A 15,320-nucleotide genomic window follows, 5' to 3' on the forward strand; every position below is an offset into this window, starting at 1 on the left:
GCTGCTATATCATCTAAATAGCTCAACTGGCTAGTTTGCCTGTCTGTAAAGAGAAGGGTGGGCTGTATATTGATCCTGCTGTTCTGATTGGATAGAGTAAAGCTGTATGTCTCTGTCCACTCGCTTCATAATTTCACCCGATCACTTTCATTTCTGTTTCGGTGTGGTCATTCACGTTAGCATGCTTTTATGATAAATCACATGGCAAGGACGTTTGCTATCAAGCTATCAATGTGCTTAATATCTAACAAACGGGTGAGGGTAGGAAAAAAAGATGAAACGCCAACTCGCATTCTGACTGATAGCAAAATTGTCCGCCCACTGCAAGTTGAGGAGACCCAGGTGGAACACACACCCCTCCGCGGCTCCTACTCTGCAGGTTGTTTGGTCTATAAACGTGCAGGGAGATAGGTATTTGCCAACATCTACTTATCCGACCCAACTGTCAATGTACAGATATGATTACGAATATGAGGATGGCCATGTAATTAACAGTTGTGAAGTCGTAAATACCAGTTGGATACATTCGCATGCTTTGACCTCATTGAGAAATGCCGATAAGATAATGGCAGATTGTTTTTATAAATAATGTTGTATTAAATTTAACTGCCTAAAATGCACTTATCGATAAATCCAACGTATAAACCACACAGAACGCACTGAAACAGCCTCTGCAACGCAATTGTCAAAGGCAACGCAGCGTTCCATTGGAAATTAATGTACTTCTGGTGTCCCAAAACGCAATTTCACAGTCAGTGTGTTCAACGCGTAGGATATAAGAGAATGCGCACTAACGCTCTGGACCAGAGCTATGGGAAAGAGGAACTGAAGTGCAAGCTCCAATCTATTTCGCCAGGTGGCGACAATAGTCCAGACAAAGTATCAATGATTTTCTACACACCCATACACCAAGGCTTTTGCACTATTATTACCAGTACAGCATACATGGTCTATACTGAGCTAAAATATTACCAATACAGCATACATGGTCTATACTGAGCTAAAATATTACCAGTACAGCATACATGGTCTATACTGAGCTAAAATATTACCAGTACAGCATACATGGTCTATACTGAGCTAAAATATTACCAGTACAGCATACATGGTCTATACTGAGCCATTATATTACCAATACAGCATACATGGTCTATACTGAGCCATTATATTACCAATACAGCATACATGGTCTACTGAGCTATTATATTACCAGTACAGCATACATGGTCTATACTGAGCCATTATATTACCAGTACAGCATACATGGTCTATAATAACATATTATATTACCAGTACAGCATACATGGTCTATACTGAGCCATTATATTACCAATACAGCATACATGGTCTATACTGACCCATTATATTACCAATACAGCATACATGGTCTATAATAACATATTATATTACCAGTACAGCATACATGGTCTATACTGAGCCATTATATTACCAATACAGCATACATGGTCTATACTGACCCATTATATTACCAATACAGCATACATGGTCTATAATAACATATTATATTACCAGTACAGCATACATGGTCTATACTGAGCCATTATATTACCAATACAGCATACATGGTCTATACTGACCCATTATATTACCAGTACAGCATACATGGTCTATAGTGACGTTGTACTGTTAAATAATAAGCTGTTACGTTTCTTTTCTAATACATCAGGATTTCTATTACTTAAGCTGCTTCGCCAGTCCACTTAACTCCGTAACAGTTTCTGATAATATAATGTTGGGATTTCATTACAAAATAAAACATAATCTAGTCACATTGGATATCCAAATGAGAATTTTAGTCTGTTTATGTCGCCGGCTGGGTTTTGAACCAGGGTCATATGTGCAAGAACAGAGTGTGTTAGCCCACCATGCTAAGATAAGGGTCAATTTACCTATGTTTTTTCCCCCAATCACTTTGCCAAATTTTCACAAGAATGAGCTTAACACAAAAATCTAAAACAGATCATCAAAATGTCTCATGTTTCAAAACTCTAAACACATAGTTACAATGTGGACCTTGTCTTCTCACACATCCAGTGGATATTCATTGTGCATGGTACGTCGTTCCAACTCTTTAGTGGGTCTGATGCCATCTTTGAGAGATGAGCGCAGTCTTCACCCTGATGTGCATCGTTTGGTTCCCCATCCCTCCAATACCTATAACAAAACAGATGGCAAAAAGTAGTCAAAAAAGCAATCAAACAGGCTACAGCACAGATAGTCAGACGGTAAAAAGTAACCTGGAACAACACAGGGAAACAGAAGGTAAAAAGTCACCTGGAACAACACAGGGAAACAGAAGGTAAAAAGTCACCTGGAACAACACAGGGAAACAGAAGGTAAAAAGTCACCTGGGACAACACAGGGAAACATAAGGTAAAAAGTCACCTGGAACAACACAGGGAAACAGAAGGTAAAAAGTCACCTGGAACAACACAGGGAAACAGAAGGTAAAAAGTCACCTGGAACAACACAGGGAAACAGAAGGTAAAAAGTCACCTGGAACAACACAGGGAAACAGAAGGTAAAAAGACACCTGGAACAACACAGGGAAACAGAAGGTAAAAAGACACCTGGAACAACACAGGGAAACAGAAGGTAAAAAGACACCTGGAACAGCACAGGGAAACAGAAGGTAAAAAGTCACCTGGAACAACACAGGGAAACAGAAGGTAAAAAGACATCCAACACATATGACATTTACATTTGAGTCATTTAGCAGACGCTCTTACCCAGAGAGACTTACAGTTAGTGCATTCATCTTCAGATAGCTAGGTGGGACAACCACATCTCAGTCATAGTAAGTACATTTTTCCTCAGTAAAGTAGCTATCAGCAAAGTCAGAGCTAGTAAGGTAAGAGCTAGTAAGGTAAGGTAAGAGCTAGTGAGGTTAGGTAAGAGCTAGTAAGGTAAGGTAAGAGCTAGTAAGGTTAGGTAAGAGCTAGTAAGGCTAGGTAAGAGCTAGTAAGGTAAGGTAAGAGCTAGCAAGGTAAGAGCTAGTAAGGTAAGAGCTAGTAAGGTAAGGTAAGAGCTAGTAAGGTAAGGTAAGAGCTAGTAAGGTTAGGTAAGAGCTAGTAAGGTAAGGTAAGAGCTAGTAAGGTAAGGTAAGAGCTAGTGAGGTTAGGTAAGAGCTAGTAAGGTAAGGTAAGAGCTAGTGAGGTTAGGTAAGAGCTAGTAAGGTAAGGTAAGAGCTAGTAAGGTTAGGTAAGAGCTAGTAAGGCTAGGTAAGAGCTAGTAAGGTAAGGTAAGAGCTAGCAAGGTAAGAGCTAGTATGGTAAGGTAAGAGCTAGTAAGGTAAGGTAAGAGCTAGTAAGGTTAGGTAAGAGCTAGTAAGGTAAGAGCTAGTAAGGTAAGGTAAGAGCTAGTAAGGTAAGAGCTAGTAAGGTTAGGTAAGAGCTAGTAAGGTTAGGTAAGAGCTAGTAAGGTAAGGTAAGAGCTAGTAAGGTAAGAGCTAGTAAGGTAAGGTAAGAGCTAGTAAGGTAAGAGCTAGTAAGGTTAGGTAAGAGCTAGTAAGGTTAGGTAAGAGCTAGTAAGGTAAGGTAAGAGCTAGTAAGGTAAGAGCTGGTAAGGTAAGAGCTAGTAAGGTAAGAGCTAGTAAGGTTAGGTAAGAGCTAGTAAGGTTAGGTAAGAGCTAGTAAGGTTAGGTAAGAGCTAGTAAGGTAAGGTAAGCGCTAGTAAGGTAAGAGCTAGTAAGGTAAGGGCTAGTAAGGTAAGGTAAGAGCTAGTAAGGTAAGGTAAGGGCTAGTAAGGTAAGGTAAGAGCTAGTAAGGTAAGGTAAGGTAAGGGCTAGTAAGGTTAGGTAAGAGCTAGTAAGGTAAGGTAAGAGCTAGTAAGGTAAGAGCTAGTACGGTTAGGTAAGAGCTAGTAAGGTAAGGTAAGAGCTAGTAAGGTAAGAGCTGGTAAGGTAAGAGCTAGTAAGGTAAGAGCTAGTAAGGTAAGGTAAGAGCTAGTAAGGTAAGGTAAGAGCTAGTAAGGTTAGGTAAGAGCTAGTAAGGTAAGGTAAGAGCTAGTAAGGTAAGGTAAGAGCTAGTGAGGTTAGGTAAGAGCTAGTAAGGTAAGGTAAGAGCTAGTGAGGTTAGGTAAGAGCTAGTAAGGTAAGGTAAGAGCTAGTAAGGTTAGGTAAGAGCTAGTAAGGCTAGGTAAGAGCTAGTAAGGTAAGGTAAGAGCTAGCAAGGTAAGAGCTAGTAAGGTAAGAGCTAGTAAGGTAAGGTAAGAGCTAGTAAGGTAAGGTAAGAGCTAGTAAGGTTAGGTAAGAGCTAGTAAGGTAAGGTAAGAGCTAGTAAGGTAAGGTAAGAGCTAGTAAGGTAAGAGCTAGTAAGGTAAGGTAAGAGCTAGTAAGGTAAGAGCTAGTAAGGTTAGGTAAGAGCTAGTAAGGTTAGGTAAGAGCTAGTAAGGTAAGGTAAGAGCTAGTAAGGTAAGAGCTGGTAAGGTAAGAGCTAGTAAGGTTAGGTAAGAGCTAGTAAGGTTAGGTAAGAGCTAGTAAGGTTAGGTAAGAGCTAGTAAGGTAAGGTAAGCGCTAGTAAGGTAAGAGCTAGTAAGGTAAGGGCTAGTAAGGTAAGGTAAGAGCTAGTAAGGTAAGGTAAGGGCTAGTAAGGTAAGGTAAGAGCTAGTAAGGTAAGGTAAGGTAAGGGCTAGTAAGGTTAGGTAAGAGCTAGTAAGGTAAGGTAAGAGCTAGTAAGGTAAGAGCTAGTACGGTTAGGTAAGAGCTAGTAAGGTAAGGTAAGAGCTAGTAAGGTAAGAGCTGGTAAGGTAAGAGCTAGTAAGGTAAGAGCTAGTAAGGTAAGGTAAGAGCTAGTAAGGTAAGGTAAGGGCTAGTAAGGTAAGAGCTAGTAAGGTAAGGTAATAGCTAGTAAGTTAAGAGCTAGTACGGTTAGGTAAGAGCTAGTAAGGTAAGAGCTGGTAAGGTAAGAGCTAGTAAGGTAAGAGCTAGTAAGGTAAGGTAAGAGCTAGTGATGTTAGGTAAGAGCTAGTAAGGTAAGGTAAGAGCTAGTAAGGTTAGGTAAGAGCTAGTAAGGTAAGGTAAGAGCTAGTAAGGTAAGGTAAGAGCTAGTAAGGTAAGACAAGAGCTAGTAAGGTTAGGTAAGAGCTAGTAAGGTAAGGTAAGCGCTAGTAAGGTAAGAGCTAGTAAGGTAAGGTAAGAGCTAGTAAGGTAAGATAAGAGCTAGTAAGGTAAGGTAAGAGCTAGTAAGGTTAGGTAAGAGCTAGTAAGGTAAGGTAAGAGATAGTAAGGTAAGGTAAGAGCTAGTAAGGTAAGGTAAGGGCTAGTAAGGTTAGGTAAGAGCTAGTAAGGTAAGGTAAGAGCTAGTAAGGTAAGGTAAGAGCTAGTAAGGTAAGAGCTAGTAAGGTTAGGTAAGAGCTAGTAAGGTAAGGTAAGAGCTAGTAAGGTTAGGTAAGAGCTAGTAAGGTTAGGTAAGAGCTAGTAAGGTAGGGTAAGAGCTAGAAAGGTAAGGTAAGAGCTAGTAAGGTTAGGTAAGAGCTAGTAAGGTAAGGTAAGCGCTAGTAAGGTAAGAGCTAGTAAGGTAAGGTAAGAGCTAGTAAGGTAAGATAAGAGCTAGTAAGGTAAGATAAGAGCTAGTAAGGTTAGGTAAGAGCTAGTAAGGTAAGGTAAGAGCTAGTAAGGTTAGGTAAGAGCTAGTAAGGTTAGGTAAGAGCTAGTAAGGTAAGAGCTAGTAAGGTTAGGTAAGAGCTAGTAAGGTAAGGTAAGAGCTAGTAAGGTAAGAGCTGGTAAGGTAAGAGCTAGTAAGGTAAGAGCTAGTAAGGTAAGGTAAGAGCTAGTGAGGTTAGGTAAGAGCTAGTAAGGTAAGGCAAGAGCTAGTAAGATTAGGTAAGAGCTAGTAAGGTAAGGTAAGAGCTAGTAAGGTAAGGTAAGAGCTAGTAAGGTAAGACAAGAGCTAGTAAGGTAAGGTAAGAGCTAGTAAGGTTAGGTAAGAGCTAGTAAGGTAAGGTAAGCGCTAGTAAGGTAAGAGCTAGTAAGGTAAGGTAAGAGCTAGTAAGGTAAGGTAAACGCTAATAAGGTAAGGTAAGGGCTAGTAAGGTTAGGTAAGCGCTAGTAAGGTAAGGTAAGAGCTAGTAAGGTAAGGTAAGAGCTAGTAAGGTAAGAGCTAGTAAGGTTAGGTAAGAGCTAGTAAGGTAAGGTAAGAGCTAGTAAGGTTAGGTAAGAGCTAGTAAGTTAGGGTAAGAGCTAATCAAATCAAATCAAATCAAATCAAATGTTATTTGTCACATACACATGGTTAGCAGATGTTAATGCGAGTGTAGCGAAATGCTTGTGCTTCTAGTTCCGACAATGCAGTAATAACAAGTAATCTAACTAACAATTCCAAAACTACTGTCTTGTACACAGTGTAAGGGGATAAAGAATATGTACATAAGGATATATGAATGAGTGATGGTACAGAGCAGCATAGGCAAGGTACAGTAGATGGTATCGGGTACAGTATGTACAAATGAGATGAGTATGTAAACAAAGTGGCATAGTATAGTATAAAGTGGCTAGTGATACATGTATTACATAAGGATACCGTCGATGATATAGAGTACAGTATATACGTATGCATATGAGATGAATAATGTAGGGTAAGTAACATTTATATAAGGTAGCATTGTTTAAAGTGGCTAGTGATATATTTACATCATTTCCCATCAATTCCCATTATTAAAGTGGCTGGAGTTGAGTCAGTGTCAGTGTGTTGGCAGCAGCCACTCAGTGTTAGTGGTGGCTGTTTAACAGTCTGATGGCCTTGAGATAGAAGCTGTTTTTCAGTCTCTCGGTCCCAGCTTTGATGCACCTGTACTGACCTCGCCTTCTGGATGATAGCGGGGTGAACAGGCAGTGGCTCGGGTGGTTGATGTCCTTGATGATCTTTATGGCCTTCCTGTGACATCGGGTGGTGTAGGTGTCCTGGAGGGCAGGTAGTTTGCCCCCGGTGATGCGTTGTGCAGACCTCACTACCCTCTGGAGAGCCTTACGGTTGAGGGCGGTGCAGTTGCCATACCAGGCGGTGATACAGCCCGCCAGGATGCTCTCGATTGTGCATCTGTAGAAGTTTGTGAGTGCTTTTGGTGACAAGCCGAATTTCTTCAGCCTCCTGAGGTTGAAGAGGCGCTGCTGCGCCTTCTTCACGATGCTGTCTGTGTGAGTGGACCAATTCAGTTTGTCTGTGATGTGTATGCCGAGGAACTTAAAACTTGCTACCCTCTCCACTACTGTTCCATCGATGTGGATAGGGGGGTGTTCCCTCTGCTGTTTCCTGAAGTCCACAATCATCTCCTTAGTTTTGTTGACGTTGAGTGTGAGGTTGTTTTCCTGACACCACACTCCGAGGGCCCTCACCTCCTCCCTGTAGGCCGTCTCATCGTTGTTGGTAATCAAGCCTACCACTGTTGTGTCGTCCGCAAACTTGATGATTGAGTTGGAGGCGTGCGTGGCCACGCAGTCGTGGGTGAACAGGGAGTACAGGAGAGGGCTCAGAACGCAACCTTGTGGGGCCCCAGTGTTGAGGATCAGCGGGGAGGAGATGTTGTTGCCTACCCTCACCACCTGGGGGCGGCCCGTCAGGAAGTCCAGTACCCAGTTGCACAGGGCGGGGTCGAGACCCAGGGTCTCGAGCTTGATGACGAGCTTGGAGGGTACTATGGTGTTGAATGCCGAGCTGTAGTCGATGAACAGCATTCTCACATAGGTATTCCTCTTGTCCAGATGGGTTAGGGCAGTGTGCAGTGTGGTTGAGATTGCATCGTCTGTGGACCTATTTGGGCGGTAAGCAAATTGGAGTGGGTCTAGGGTGTCAGGTAGGGTGGAGGTGATATGGTCCTTGACTAGTCTCTCAAAGCACTTCATGATGACGGATGTGAGTGCTACGGGGCGGTAGTCATTTAGCTCAGTTACCTTAGCTTTCTTGGGAACAGGAACAATGGTGGCCCTCTTGAAGCATGTGGGAACAGCAGACTGGTATAGGGATTGATTGAATATGTCCGTAAACACACCGGCCAGCTGGTCTGCGCATGCTCTGAGGGCGCGGCTGGGGATGCCATCTGGGCCTGCAGCCTTGCGAGGGTTAACACGTTTAAATGTCTTACTCACCTCGGCTGCAGTGAAGGAGAGACCGCATGTTTTCGTTGCAGGCCGTGTCAGTGGCACTGTATTGTCCTCAAAGCGGGCAAAAAAGTTATTTAGTCTGCCTGGGAGCAAGACATCCTGGTCCGTGACTGGGCTGGGTTTCTTCCTGTAGTCCGTGATTGACTGTAGACCCTGCCACATGCCTCTTGTGTCTGAGCCGTTGAATTGAGATTCTACTTTGTCTCTGTACTGGCGCTTAGCTTGTTTGATAGCCTTGCGGAGGGAATAGCTGCACTGTTTGTATTCGGTCATGTTACCAGACACCTTGCCCTGATTAAAAGCAGTGGTTCGCGCTTTCAGTTTCACACGAATGCTGCCATCAATCCACGGTTTCTGGTTAGGGAATGTTTTAATCGTTGCTATGGGAACGACATCTTCAACGCACGTTCTAATGAACTCGCACACCGAATCAGCGTATTCGTCAATGTTGTTATCTGACGCAATACGAAACATCTCCCAGTCCACGTGATGGAAGCAGTCTTGGAGTGTGGAGTCAGCTTGGTCGGACCAGCGTTGGACAGACCTCAGCGTGGGAGCCTCTTGTTTTAGTTTCTGTCTGTAGGCAGGGATCAACAAAATGGAGTCGTGGTCAGCTTTTCCGAAAGGGGGGCGGGGCAGGGCCTTATATGCGTCGCGGAAGTTAGAGTAACAATGGTCCAAGGTCTTTCCTCCCCTGGTTGCGCAATCGATATGCTGATAAAATTTGGGGAGTCTTGTTTTCAGATTAGCCTTGTTAAAATCCCCAGCTACAATGAATGCAGCCTCCGGATAAATTGTTTCCAGTTTGCAGAGAGTTAAATAAAGTTCGTTCAGAGCCATCGATGTGTCTGCTTGGGGGGGGATATATACGGCTGTGATTATAATCGAAGAGAATTCTCTTGGTAGATAATGCGGTCTACATTTGATTGTGAGGAATTCTAAATCAGGTGAACAGAAGGATTTGAGTTCCTGTATGTTTCTTTCATCGCACCATGTCACGTTAGTCATAAGGCATACGCCCCCGCCCCTCTTTTTACCAGAAAGATGTTTTTTCCTGTCTGCGCGATGCGTGGAGAAACCTGTTGGCTGCACCACTTCGGATAGCGTCTCTCCAGTAAGCCACGTTTCCGTGAAGCAAAGAACGTTACAGTCTCTGATGTCCCTCTGGAATGCTACCCTTGCTCGGATTTCATCAACCTTGTTGTCAAGAGACTGGACATTGGCAAGAAGAATGCTAGGGAGTGGTGCGCGCTGTGCCCGTCTCCGGAGTCTGACCAGAAGACCGCCTCGTTTCCCTCTCTTTCGGAGTCGTTTTTTTGGGTCGCTGCATAGGATCCACTCCGTTGTCCTGTTTGTAAGGCAGAACACAGGATCCGCGTCGCGAAAAACATATTCTTGGTCGTACTGATGGTGAGTTGATGCTGATCTTATATTCAGTAGTTCTTCTCGACTGTATGTAATGAAACCTAAGATGACCTGGGGTACTAATGTAAGAAATAACACGTAAAAAAACAAAAAACTGCATAGTTTCCTAGGAACGCGAAGCGAGGCGGCCATCTCTGTCGGCGCCGGAAGTAAGAAAGGTAGAAAGGTAAGGTAAGAGCTAGTAAGGTTAGGTAAGAGCTAGTAAGGTAAGGTAAGCGCTAGTAAGGTAAGAGCTAGTAAGGTAAGGTAAGAGCTAGTAAGGTAAGATAAGAGCTAGTAAGGTAAGGTAAGAGCTAGTAAGGTTAGGTAAGAGCTAGTGTAACAGTATAATTTTAGACCGTCCCCTCGCCCATACCCGGGCGCGAACTAGGGACCTTCTGCACACATCAACAGTCACCCTCGAAGCATCGTTACCCATCGCTCCACAAAAGCCGCGGCCCTTGCAGAGCAAGGGGAACTACTACTTCAAGGTCTCAGAGCAAGTGACGTCACTGGTAGAAACGCTATTTAGCGCCCACTAAGCTAGCCGTTTCACATCCGTTACACTCACCCCCCTTTTGACCTTCCTCCTTTTTCCGCAGCAACTAGTAATCCGGGTCAACAGCATCAATGTAACAGTATAAGTTTAGACCGTCCCCTCGCCCATACCCGGGCGTGAACTAGGGACCTTCTGCACACATCAACAACTGACACCTACGAAGCGTCGTTACCCATCGCTCCACAAAAGCCGCGGCCCTTGCAGAGCAAGGGGAACTACTACTTCAAGGTCTCAGAGCAAGTGACGTCACTGATTGAAACGCTATTTAGCGCCCACGCTAACTAAGCTAGCCGTTTCACATCCGTTACACTCACCCCCCTTTTGACCTTCCTCCTTTTTTTCCGCAGCAACCAGTAATCCGGGTCAACAGCATCAATGTAACAGTATAATTTTAAACCGTCCCTCGCACATACCCGGGCGCGAACCAGGGACCTTCTGCACACATCAACAGTCACCCTCGAAGCATCGTTACCCATCGCGCCACAAAAGCTGCGGCCCTTGCAGAGCAAGGGGAACTACTACTTCAAGGTCTCAGAGCAAGTGACGTCACTGGTTGAAACGCTATTTAGCGCCCACTAAGCTAGCCGTTTCACATCCGTTACACTAGTAAGGTAAGGTAAGAGCTAGTAAGGTTAGGTAAGAGCTAGTAAGGTTAGGTAAGAGCTAGTAAGGTTAGGTAAGAGCTAGTAAGGTTAGGTAAGAGCTAGTAAGGTAAGGTAAGAGCTAGTAAGGTTAGGTAAGAGCTAGTAAGGTAGGGTAAGAGCTAGAAAGGTAAGGTAAGAGCTAGTAAGGTTAGGTAAGAGCTAGTAAGGTTAGGTAAGAGCTAGTAAGGTTAAGTAAGAGCTAGTAAGGGTGGAAAAAGTAAAGTGTGAGTGTTAGTTCATGAAAGGCTTCTGGGTGGGTGTGGTGGGGGAGGGGTATGTGGGATGATTTAAGCTACTTTCTGAAGATGTCGGCTTTCAGATGTTTTTTGGAAGATTGTTGTCCTAGCTTCAGGAGGAAGAGATTGGACTGGGCTTCCGTAAAGGTGGGAGGGCCAAGAGACCAGAGGTGGGAGAACTGAGTGCCCGGGTTGGGAGAGAGTTGGTCAGAGACCGCACGCTCAAGTGTTTTGGACAGAAAATTTTAAAAAGGATACCGGTCTGTAGTTTTTGATGTCAGAGGAGTCGAGTGTTGGTTTCTTGAGGAGCGGAGCGGGCCATTTTCAAGTCAAGAGGGGACGCAGCCAGTGGTCAGGGATGAGTTGATGAGGAAAGAGAGAAGGTCTCCAGAGATGGTCTGGAGGAGGGGATGGGGTCAGGTTGTCGGGTGGGAGTTACATTTTCCTCCTTTTTCACTCAGCTGCCCACAGCCCTGTTCTGTAAGCTCGCAATGAGACACAGCCACGGGGCAGGAGGGGAGGGCCGAGCCGGCCAGGGAGGAAAGGGGACAGTGTGAGTCATATGATGTGGAAAGGGAGGAGAGTAGGGTCAAAAAGGCAGAATCGGGAGACAGGAGGGAGAAGGGTTTAGCAGAAGGGAGAGATGATAGGATAGAAGAGGAGAGAGTAGTGGGAGAGAGAGAGAGAGATAGAGAGAGAGAAGATTGTGACGGCGCATGGCCATCTAGATAGGTGCTGAGTGGTTAGGGTTGGAGGAAAGGGAGACAGAAAAGGAAACAAAGTAGTGATCTGGAGGGGGTTGCAGTGAGATTAGGAGGTGAACAGAGACCTGGAGGGTTGCAGTGAGATTAGGAGGTGAACGGAGACCTGGAGGGTTGCAGTGAGATTAGGAGGCGAACAGAGACCTGGAGGGTTGCAGTGAGATTAGGAGAACAGAGACCGGGAGGGTTGCAGTGAGATTAGGAGGAGAACAGAGACCTGGAGGGTTGCAGTGAGATTAGGAGGAGAACAGAGACCTGGAGGGTTGCAGTGAGATTAGGAGAACAGAGACCTGGAGGTTTGCAGTGAGATTAGGAGAACAGAGACCTGGAGGGTTGCAGTGAGATTAGGAGGTGAACGGAGACCTGGAGGGTTGCAGTGAGATTAGGAGGCGAACAGAGACCTGGAGGGTTGCAGTGAGATTAGGAGAACAGAGACCTGGAGGGTTGCAGTGAGATTAGGAGGAGAACAGAGACCTGGGGGGTTGCAGTGAGATTAGGAGGAGAACAGAGACCTGGAGGGTTGCAGTGAGATTAGGAGGTGAACGGAGACCTGGAGGGTTGCAGTGAGATTAGGAGAACAGAGACCTGGAGGGTTGCAGTTAGATTAGGAGGAGAACAGAGACCTGGAGGGTTGCAGTGAGATTAGGAGGCAAACAGCCTCTTGTAAAGATGAGGTCAAGCGTATTGCCTGCCTTGTGAGTGGGAGGGGACTGGGGAAAGGTGAGGTCAAGCGTATTGCCTGAAATTGAAATGAGGAGATGGACAGGTGAGAGAGGGAGACAAGAGAACATCTCCACTTAGGAGAACTGAGTAGTCCTGTGCCGTCACCACGACGACCAGATGCTCTCGAACTAGGAGAGAACACGTAGTCAGATGAAGAGAGAGCAGCTGGAGTAGCAGTGTTCTCTGGGGTGATCCATGTCTCTGTCAGGGCCAAAAGGTCAAGGGACTGAAAAGCAGCATAGGCTGAGATGAACTCTGCGTACTTGACCGCAGATTGGAAAACCAGGAACTCCACATGGGTTGTGCGTGCAGGGTACACTACATTTCAAGGGCTGTAGTGGAAGGGTGTGGAGTGTCTGTAAAGCCTACAGGGAGAGGAGTGAACAGGTATAGAACACACTAATAGTCGCCAAATCTACAAAAGAGCAAAATGAGTTCATCAGAAAGGAACTAGGTAAGACACTCAAGTGAGAGAGTGGTGTGGAGCCTTCCTTGAACAACTCGGCAGAACCGCCTTTGTTTCGACGACCATCTTAGTTTTGGCAAGTGTTTAAACACTTTACAATGAAGATCTGTGAAGTCATTTGGATTTTTGCTAATTTTCTTTGAAAGACAGGGTCCTGAAAAAGGGACGTTTCTTTTTTACTGAGTTCATTACTGAAAACATATTAAACGTATAAACTTACAGTAGACAGACAGGCCTATGATCCCAGCCAATAGGAGAACACACAGCAGCCCCAGACACACTGCAGCAACTCCTGATGGTCTCTTCCACCACTGAAAGTTAGCTGAATCTCAAGGTATTATAAACTCTCTCCGATAATGTAATTTATTTTTGATATCATCCAGAATTGTGAGGGGACTAATAGGTACTCGTCTGAGAAAGTGGTTTGTGTGTGTGTGTGTGTGTGTGTGTGTGTGTACTTGCATTGGTACCTGAAAATGTAACACCGATGTAATCCTTTTTTCTGGGCTTGTTGGCATATGTGTCTTTGTCAATATCCATGGTCTGCATTGTTGGATTCTCCACCTGTGTTTGTATAGATTGTCTCTTACATTTTTACACTCAAAATGTGTATCTGTGCCTTATGTATCGTTATTTGAAGTACTGGAGGTGAGCTTGACGTAGTTGATTTACCACAGAGGAAACAATGGGATAGTCCCAAACGTACAAACTCAATTAGTGATTACTCTGTTTAGGTCAAATATTAATATTTTATACATAAAGTTGTATATATCTACCCCCCCCCCCCCCCCCCCCCCCACAGACAGTGCATAACAGTAGCATGTATTAATCAGGTGAAATGAGGAAGAAAATCTTACCATGGTCTTTGAGAGTTGAAAAGAAATGCGTCCAAATATATTACATTGGTGTGTAAATATGTCCAACGTAACCAGATGTACTGAGTGAGCACGAAATGTAAGATTGGAGTTGTGTGGGTTTTTTTTGTCCAAACCACTGCACATTTTGTATCAACGTCAGCATATCCTTTACCTTATTTGGCCAAACAATTATGAACTAATACACCACTGGACGATAGGTTCAGATACAAGGTATCATGTGGTTAACTTGGGCTTATCCAGAAAGTGTGTGAGTGTTTGGAAACAGGCAGTATGTGTAACTAAAGTTCACAGTCAACTGAAAGTTCAAGTTACAGAATACTGCACAGAAATGTGGGGTCATTTGGACTGTTAAAAAAACATAAGGACACTTAACAATGCTCAATCACTACATTTTGTTAGGCTTGTCTTAACAACGAACCAATATAGACCGTAATAAGATTTATTTTGTTATGATTATGTCATATTTTATGCATTGTCTGATTCGTATGTAATGTGTTAGAAGCTCTGGGGCGATCAAAATACATACAGGACAACTGGTTTAGAGATATGGAATTTAGGCTTTAAATATGAATGTTTTACCCAATAGGAGCATGTGTTGCTAGTTGGGCAGATGATGCACCTTTGGGACTATCCCATTGGTTCCTCTGTACTGGTTAAGCTGAATCATGCTAACCTCAAGTTTTTGACGTCTGCAAACGCAGGTGCAGTTGAGAACAAATAATAAACCAGTCCTTCAATTCGCAAGTGGCTGAAACTATCTTGAGTGGAGCGGCTAGCGAACAAATTATATATTTTTTTAAATATGACTAATATTATTTGTTTTGAATTATGCCCAGGTCATGATGCTTCCCTCTTCTACCTAAGGGTAAGTCTGCCAGTGGGGAGGAGGGAAGGAGAGGCGAGAGACAGCAACCGACAAAGCCGACTCGCGCTATAGTAGACTAATAGCTGCTATAGCTAGGTTATTTATCATCCAATATGATTGCATAGTACCTGTCTTGACTGAATCAAACTGGAGAAGCTAGTTAATAACTAGCTAGCTAGCTAGGCTAATTAAAGCTGCATGTGTTTTCTCGTCCTACAGCTACAAATAACAACAACTCCAATGAGAATATGAATTATTAGATGCTTCAGGATTATGGCAATGAAGCCCTTTATCTCCTTCTCCAGAGTCAGATGAACTGGACACCATGTTTATGTCTCTGCATGAAGTTTAAAGGAAGTTGCTTAATAGCTTTAGCGTTAGCTAACTAGCGTTAGCGCAATGACTGGAAGTCTATGGTATCTACTAGCATGCTAGTTTGCATTGGCACGTGAAACTACAGTGCCTTCAGAAAGTTATCACACCCCTTGACTTGTTCCACTTTTTTGTTGTGTTTTAACCAGATTTTTCTATAAGTACCTCATTTCTGTACCCCACACATACAATTATATGTAAGGACCCTCAGCCGAGCAGTGACTTTCAAACACAGATTCAACCACAAAGACCATGGATTTTTTCCAATGCTTCCCAAAAAGGGCACGTATTGGTAA

At 44.0% G+C, this 15,320-nt stretch overlaps 1 non-coding gene across 1 annotated transcript; it reads right to left on the reverse strand.

Annotated features, from left to right (window-relative positions):
* Positions 1-13,207: 13,207 nt before the first annotated feature.
* On the reverse strand, positions 13,208-13,922 carry LOC110512765. The gene is made up of 3 exons (XR_005037599.1): positions 13,767-13,922; positions 13,380-13,473; positions 13,208-13,231 (listed from the first exon to the last, which is right to left on the reverse strand). It is a non-coding gene; the product is annotated as an uncharacterized LOC110512765 (transcript).
* Positions 13,923-15,320: the final 1,398 nt, after the last annotated feature.

The sequence above is a fragment of the Oncorhynchus mykiss genome, chromosome 19 (assembly GCF_013265735.2).
Source record: "Oncorhynchus mykiss isolate Arlee chromosome 19, USDA_OmykA_1.1, whole genome shotgun sequence".
NCBI lineage: Eukaryota > Metazoa > Chordata > Actinopteri > Salmoniformes > Salmonidae > Oncorhynchus > Oncorhynchus mykiss.